Here is an 8,750-nt window from a genome sequence, read left to right on the forward strand (position 1 = left end):
ACCCTTGAACAATGTCCCATTTCTCCGGTTTGTTCTTCAGCGTCTCCGTGCACAACTTCATATTGCTGGCATTGTCGTGAACAACGGCTACTCTCTTGTAACTTGGAATGTCATATGCGTCCGCAGCCTCTCCGAGCTGTTGTGCAATGTTCACTGTGGTATGGCTCAGTTCCATTAGTTTCGTCTCCAATACAAAAGCGCACATTTTCCACTCATCGTCAGTAAAGTGACAGGTGACAGCCATGTACGCTTCCATACTCACTGAGGTCCAGATGTCCGTTGTAAAACTAACCGCAGTTGCGTTTTCAACAAGACTCGCAATTTGGTCCCTCAGATCACTGTATTTCAGCGACAGGCTATGCGTAACACTAGAGCGCTTGGGTACAGTGTAGTCGGGCTCCATCACTTTCATTAATTTCCTGAAGCCTTCGCCTTCAACCACGTTAACAGGCCTCATATCAATAGCTATGAACTCCACAATGGCATCAGTTATCTCTTTCTTTCTTTTATTGGTTTTGGGAACTGTAGGACCATCTGTACAGTTTTCTTGGTGGTGGTGGTTGTTGATGAAGATGGCTGTGATGCCTGGGGGTGCACCTATACAGACATTGGAAACTATTATTAGGCTACGGCTATAAGCTAATAAAAGTTACTCGACGTCTTTTAAGCCAATAATTGCCTCAGCTCCAGATGTCCCTATATTATGTTACTCCTTATGTTTTATTGTACCTATTTTAGTTGCAACCATTTTTCAAGCAAAGTTAAGTGCACACGGGGGATAAAGACAACAAAATGGTGACTGGACAGAGCATAACTCAGCATAGCGGTCTCGGTTTTTTACTTACAGCATCCAGGTGACTTTTGAGGCTTGTTGTGCCACCATGGTATGCCAGTTTCTTGTCGCATATTTTGTACACTCTTAGGCATACTGCTAAAGTGAAGCGGGGCCTTTCACTGCTATGAGTGAGATGGATGCGCTCAAGCGTGCCGTGCACACAAGCTCAGCTGGTAGGCTATACTATATTTTCACATTTTTAACAATGCAATTTAAAAGTTTTGATTTTTATTGATAACCTACATTTACCAACAACAAAAGACTACATTTAGCACAAAAAAACAAAAAAAACAACAAAAAAAAAAACGAATATCAAATACCAATTTTCGAATACCTACCCATAGAAATGAATATTCAAATATCCGAATATTTGGGTACAGCCCTAACTCACTCCCATCCATTTTTTGAGGAATTCCTCTTCCCTGTAAACAGGACCTCGTTGGCGGCTCGCCACTCAATTAGGGCACTGGTTTGCTCTGTTGTCCCTTGATTTAAGTTACAATGGTAACGTTAACATCACACAGAATATAATCATTTACTATAACGCTAAGCTAACGTGACAGGCTACAACCTATTAAACTAACGTTACTTAACGTTACATTTTTTCAGAAATTAATGTAATGACACAGTAACAGTGGTACGAATATTAATAAAACATATCTTACAGTTGTGGGTCTGACTCTCCTCTGCCACTGTCACCTAACTGTGGGACAGTGGGAAAACAAGAGGGGACGGTAAGCAGACCGGAGCAAGCCATCTAGCTAACCAGCTAACCCCACAGGTGCTGCCTGGAGGCGAGCCAGTTTATGGAGCTTCTCAACTCGGACAATGTTAGAGCAATTATTAAATTCGCCATCAATTTTTGTAAAACTGCCTATATTTGAAGACTACACAGTTCATTTTGCGCATAAAAAATCATCAGAAGTTAATTCTGTGATAAAATAGCATACGAAATTTGTAAAAAACTTACAGCTTTTGTCCTCCTTTTCAAAGCTTCCCGGGGCTCTCTTGACTGCCGAAATGCATGCCGGGATATTTGTGTTGACAAGAACGTACAAGTTACCAACCGATGCATCCTCGGTAAAAAGGGGCGTGTCAAGAAAACTTCCGGGCTCTTGACCGTTCTTGGCGAAATGCCAACTTGTGTATTGGGACAGTACTTGGGCTGCGGCTGATGACGTTCCACAGGGACACAAGAACACAAGTACAGACAAGAACGCATATTGAGAAACACCTCAATATGACTAGTGACTAGTAACTAGACTGAGACCACCTAGGTGGTCTCAGTCTAGTTACAAATGAACTCTGGTGTGGTTCATTTGTGGTAAGAACGTGTTCTGACCTCGATCTGAACCAACTGCATTCGCATTATGCATTGCTTGGGTTACACATGAGCATATTACAGTCCCAGAGGGTTATCAATGTGCGCCTCCTCCTGCACTGCCTTAATATGCACATTCAGCACATCCAATGCATCAGTAAGTGTTTTATAGTTGGAACTGTGCATCGTCTTCAAACTATATGGTTTGCCTGATACAAACAATGCAAGCAATATAGTGCATGATGACCAGCACTAAAATCAACCTGTGTAGTTGTCCCTCCATTGTGACATCAGAAAGTGTCGTATTTATCAAGTAAGTGAACTCTTCTCTGACGTTTTGTTTACTTCCTGGATTTTTTCCACATGGAAATTCTGACCAATCGAGAGCAGCTTTCTCGCAAAGGCATTTGATCTGGTCCGCTTGTAAATGCGGCCATGAGAACATGAACCAACTCTAGGCAATTATGCAACTTTGTAACAAAATTAGTCCCTGATTCAGACCAAAGCAAGACAACTCTAGGTCTGAAAGCATCCTAAAAGTTATTTATGGGGATCCTTGGGTTCTCAAGAGAGATCCCTGCTGTCAAGGAAGTGTTTCAGAAGTCATTAAGGACAAGTGAAGTCTTTTATGGTATTTCAGGTGTCCCTTGGGGCATTCTAGAAATCCTCTTTGTGTATTAAGTCTTTGAGGCTGTTACAAAATTTCGTCTTTAAGTCATTGGGTGGGTTCATAAGTTTTTGAGGGGCTTCCAAGGATCCATATGGGTGTCCTGGGGTTGCTTGAAAAAGTAGATCCAGAGGTCCTTGACAAAGTTCTTAACTCAAACAAACTAAACAAAGGAAGTCTTTTTCTCCATATCCAGTTTGTTACAATGAGCAGCATATTTTACATCCTGCTGTCATAAGTATAAAGCCCTGCTGGTTAGTGTTTTTTTTTTCTCTTTTCATTCCAATTTTCATTTTTGGCAGATTTCAATTTTCAATTCAATTCAATTTTATTTATAAAGCCCAATATCACAAATCACAATTTGCCTCACAGGGCTTTACAGCATACGACATCCCTCTGTCCTTAAGACCCTCACAGCGGATAAGGAAAAACTCCCCCAAAAAAAACCCCTTTAATGATGAATCAAAAGAAAAAAAAAATAGTTTTTCTTCTCTCCCTGAGACAAACAGCATCCAATGCCACACTGCTTTTCTGTTGAAATACTGCGGTGCACTTCTGAAGAGATAAAAAGTCAGTTTCAACTAACATGTAGATCAGTCCTTAAGATGGCTGACTATATAAAGGTGTTCATACTATCAGCTCTGTAGCTCCTGGAGTTCGCATGGGTGTCCTGGGGTCATCACAAGGGTTTGAATAATCCTAGGTGCAGTTTCAAAGGTTCTTAATGAGTTTCCAGGAGCTTTTGACTTAAATCTTGTGATCCTTCACAGGTTTCAACTATTTCAGGAATCCCTGAGGGGTTCCCTTGGTGTCGTTGAGGAGGGCCAAGAGTCCTTGAGATGGTTTTACATGAGTCACTGGTGGGGTTTCACACATTTTAGAAGGGGTTACGGGAGTCCTTGAAGATGTTACAGGAATTGTTTTGACCTTTTCATTGTCATTGATGGTGTCCCAATAGTTATTTGACGAATCCTTGGGAATGTTCTAGAGATTAGTCCAAGGTAGTTGTTGAAGAAAGGGTTTCTGAAGGGGTCCTTCAGGGAATTCAAGAGTAGGAAAAGTGATTTAAAGTGTACATGAGGGACCATCTTCAAGACGGATCCATAAATTATTGTTGGGTTTGAGGGGCCTTTGAGGAGGTCCGTTATGGGGCCATTATGGTGCAAAATAGCTGCAAATGCTTATCTCAATGTGTGCGCGTAATCAAATTTGTACATGTGTAAAATAATTTGTTAAAGCGTAATAAAGTTTGTGAATGTGTACAAAAATCTGCAAATGTGTATTTAGAATCTGTGTGCGTAATCAGATATGTAAATGTGTAAAAAATCTACAAATCTGTATTCAGATTTGCAAGTGTATTGCAATCTGTAAATCTGTACAATGATCTGTAAATGTGTACAACAATCTGTAAATCTGTACACAGATCTGCAAATGCGTACAGAGATCTGTAAATCTGTACACAGATCTGCAAATGCGTAAATATGTAGACAGATTTGTAAATATCTATGTCTTCAGCTTTAACTCAGTCAGGCCCCTCAATTGGCTCTCTTTGTACCCGTGATTTTTGCTACTCTTCTGCCGTGTGAGATCTGCAAATGCGTGAGAAGATTTGTGACTGTAACTCAAAGTGTGCGTCACCCTGAGCACAGGCTGACAGGCTCAAGCTGCTGCGACCTTCCAAGAGAGTCTGGCTGCAGACCTCCAGCGTGAGGCCGCTTCCGGTGCAGGCTCCTCCGCCTCCAGCGTCAGGCCTGGAAATAACAAACTTTTTGTGCGTCTCCAAAAGGACTCCGGCATTTTCGTCAGTTGCTTACAAGTGAAGGACTTTTGCTATTTGACTGCCGCCGTGTCCGACTTTTGCCAGTTGACTACTACCGTGACAGTAAGTGACAATGACAATTTATATATCCCAAAAAACAAATGCACGGGTTGCATATGTTTGCCATTTTACCAGCCACTCTATGCACATAAATTACCGAATGTTACATATGTTACACTAACAGTGGCTAGCGGTTGACTACGATGCTCAGGTTATTTGTTGTCTAAATGAACATGAAATGTTTTGCTATCTTTCACTTGGTTTATACTTTTACTAATTGAAATATATACTATGAACTTAACATTACTTTTTTCTTTGTTATGTAGATGCATCACTCAATTATTCAAACAAGTGCAGGGCATAAAGTGGAACGCTGCACAGCTTGTCAGTGGAAGTGTTGGCATGTTTTCCTGTTTTATACTTAGGTTATTCTGACAAAAAAAGCTCCTTTTGAAGTGTCCTTTTGCTGCTTTCTACGTGCTGTTATTTTTACGTGAATAATAGAGTTTATGGCAAGTTTATGGGAAAGTTTATGGTACAGCAGTTTTGCTATAGGAAGACTACCTTTTTTCTCTCTGTCTTCTCCGTAGAACAAAGTTGGGGCCAGTGTAATTTATGAATGTTAAAAGGCAGCAGAGTGGGTTGAAACAAACCAGCACTTGTTTTCAGAGTTTGTTCTTTGTTTTCAAGGTGGAGTCGCCAAGTGTGATCACAGTGGGAGAAGAGAAACTGGCAGAGGCTGTGCAGCAGTATGGCAGACTCAGGGTTGAAGATGAAAGTTCCATGATTGATGACATGGAGAAAGACGCAATTCTGGAGCCATTTAAATTCAAGTTCTACAAAATGGAAGACGTGGATCTTTTGTGAGGAGATGACAAACGAGGGTACTTGGCATACACCGAATGTGACACTGAGGATTAATGATGTTCAATTAAAGGCAGATTTGTCATTTTATGTATTTTCATATTTGTTTTTTAAATCACGCACCTAATGATTTATTTTCATTATTCCCTTGGTGTCGTTGAGGAGGGCCAAGAGTCCTTGAGATGGTTTTACATGAGTCACTGGCGGGGTTTCACACATTTTAGAAGGGGTTATGGGAGTCCTTGAAGATGTTACAGGAATTGTTTTGGCCATTTCATTGTCATTGATGGTGTCCCAGTGGTTCTTTAAGGAATTATGGGCTGCTGTCCAGGAATCCTTTGGGATGTTCTAAAAGTTCTTGGTGTGTCCAAGTTAGTTATTGTGAAAGAAGAAAGGGTCCCTGAAGGGGTCCTTCAAGGAATTCAAGAGTTATGAAAAGGGATTTAAAGTGTACATGTGGAGAATCCCAGGATTGTTCAGGGACTCCAAGTCTTCAAGAGGGTTCCTTAAATTATTGTTGAGTTCGAGGAGGCTTTAAAGAGGTCCTTGAGGAAGTTCCAGGTATAGTGCAAATGTGCACAACATAGCAGGTGAGTGGCTTTTTTACAGAGCGTACATGAGGAGGTAGAATGTATCACAAAACCCATCACCTGTAAAAGAGTGGCCAAAGAGTCCTTGAGATTGTTACATGAGTCACTGATGGAGTTTCACAAATTTTATAAAGGATTACAGGAGTCCTTGAAGGGGTTCCAGGAATAATTTTGAACATCTCACAGTCATTGATGGTGTCCCATTAGTTCTTGTAAGAATATGGGCTGCTGTCCAGGAATCCTTGAGGATGATCTAGAAGCCCTTAGTGTGTCCAAGTTTGTTTGATGCTCCAGGCGTTCTTCAAGGAATTTAAGTCATGAATGGGATTCAAAGTATATATGGGGGGAATTCCAGGATTGTTCAAGGGCTCCAAGTCCTTAAGAGGGTTCCTTAAATTCTTGTTGAGTTCAAGGGGCCTTTTAAGAGGTCCTTGAGAAAGTTCCACAGATAAGGCACATCTGCAATACATAGCAGGGAAGTGTTTTTACAGAGTGTACACAAGGGGGTAACCCACCACTATCTGTAAAAGAGTGAAACAATTATTTGTTTTATGTTTTATACACAAGTTTGTTTATATTCAATCACAGTTATAAATTACATTGTATGGGGTTTCTATTTATACAGACAGTAATTCTCTGACTGTCTCTGCAGAGCTACTTCTCATCAGTTTGTTTTCACTTCCTCTTTAAATAGGGAACCTGCAGTGTTTTGTGTCTTTCAGTGATTGACTAATTAAGCTACTGAAACAAATTATATTGCTGAATTTAAACGTCCTCACCACTGTGGATTTACAAAGAAGCTATTTTAAATGAAGTGTTGTGCTGCCATCTGCTGGTGTAAAATAAGCAGGTCAAGTAGTTGACTTCACGTCTTTCTTTTTGTATTGACATTATGAAAGACAGTGTCCCCAGAATAGGGAAAAAAAACATATATTAGACATTTTAAATATTAGAATTTTTCCACCATGTTTGGCCTTGTTGTGGTCTGACTTAGAATTACAAGTCAAAAGTGTGAATTTGGGTGGATTTGGATGCAGTGTTTATTTCGCTGATGAAATCTTGATAATAAAAACTAAGATGAAAGTCTGTTTCATTTTTATTGAGGAAGATGTGATGAAAATGTTAGTGGTGGTGGACTATCGGGCATTGAAAGTGTTTGTAATTATCTTCAAATGCTTCATGAGCGACAAGTTGGTAAACTCCAACGTATAGTCTGCACCAGGATGTTTCATTAGCCAGCAGAAACACTCAGAGTGGAGCAGCGTCAGCCATTGGTGCGAGTAGTGTGCTGCAATTCAGCAGTAAATAATCAGCAGTGTGTGTGTCTGACTGTGGATGGTGGAGCCGCTGAATGGATTTGTGGAGTTTGTTTGTTGCAGCGATGGCTGTTAGCAGTTAGCTCCGCTCATTAGCTGTTGAACAGCAGCGGAGCAGGCAGCCACCGACCGCCGAAGTTCACAGCTGATCCCCGCAGGACTCCAATCAGTGCAGACTACAGAAGGTTTCTGGGTTGATAGGGTTTGACAGGCAGGTAGGAGGCTCAGTTATCTGTGAGTGTAGCTGTGCTGTAAGTAAACAGTCAGTTTTCTCTGACAGAGATGAAAGTTCAGTTTGAATCACCAACTCTGTGAGAGGACTAGTGATGTCATGAAAACCAGTACTCCTGATACCTTTCGATTCCATGATGAAAAAAACCCGGCGATGCTCATTTTTGCCACGAAGAACCGATATCAGCGTAAGAATCAGTGCTATGACTCTTCCAGAACTGATGGGGGCAGTATATGCCATATAGCGTTACAGTCCATGCCTACATTCAGAGTGAGGGGATGACAAGGAAGAGGAGAGAGCGGCTGCCTGCTAAAGCCCACATTCAGAACCAGTCACGGCCCACTTTATGCCAGAGAATAGATCTGCTAGCAATATATGCAGTTTTAAACACCACTTTGTCTGTTTGTTAATTGCTTTTATAAAACGGGTTGATCCAAGCCTTGATTGTGATTGGTTGGAAGCCGTTGTAAAACCACTATGACCATACACCTGTGACCGCATCACCGTATTACTCCGCCTACTTAATTGTTAAACCGTTTGCAGCTGTTTTGTTACCTATCACAATGTCGGACATTGTTGTGAATTTTGATTTACTGGGTGGATTAAGCATGGATGAGTGGCTGGAGGAGATGGATGGGATCGAGAAGGAAGAGAAAAAGAAAGGAGACACGCTGAAATTAATGAAAGAGAGATTGAAGAGCTGGAAAAGGCAAGAAGTGGAGCTGGGACCGTTAAACAGACTCTGTGGTCAGTTCGCTGTTTTCAGACCTGGTGTGCCGAGAAGGAGGTGGCTATTGATTTTAAAACGGTCACCAAGATTGAGCTAAACCAGGTTCTCCACCAGTTTTAATTTTAATTTTATATACTTTATTAATCCCCCTGAGGGGAAATTCAATTTTTTCACTCCGTTGTCATTAACACACAAGTCCGAAATACACACACATTCATAAACAGGATCGATACATGCACAAAGTGGAGAGATGTCAGAGTGAGGGGGATGCCTTGGTCAGGCGCCCTGAGCGGTTAGGGGGTTCAGTGCCTTGCTCAAGGGCACCCCGGCAGTGCCCAGGAGGTGAACTGGCACCTCTCCAGTCCACGCTCTACAT

Source organism: Epinephelus lanceolatus, chromosome 16, assembly GCF_041903045.1.
Source record: "Epinephelus lanceolatus isolate andai-2023 chromosome 16, ASM4190304v1, whole genome shotgun sequence".
In the NCBI taxonomy this organism is placed as follows: Eukaryota; Metazoa; Chordata; class Actinopteri; order Perciformes; family Serranidae; genus Epinephelus; species Epinephelus lanceolatus.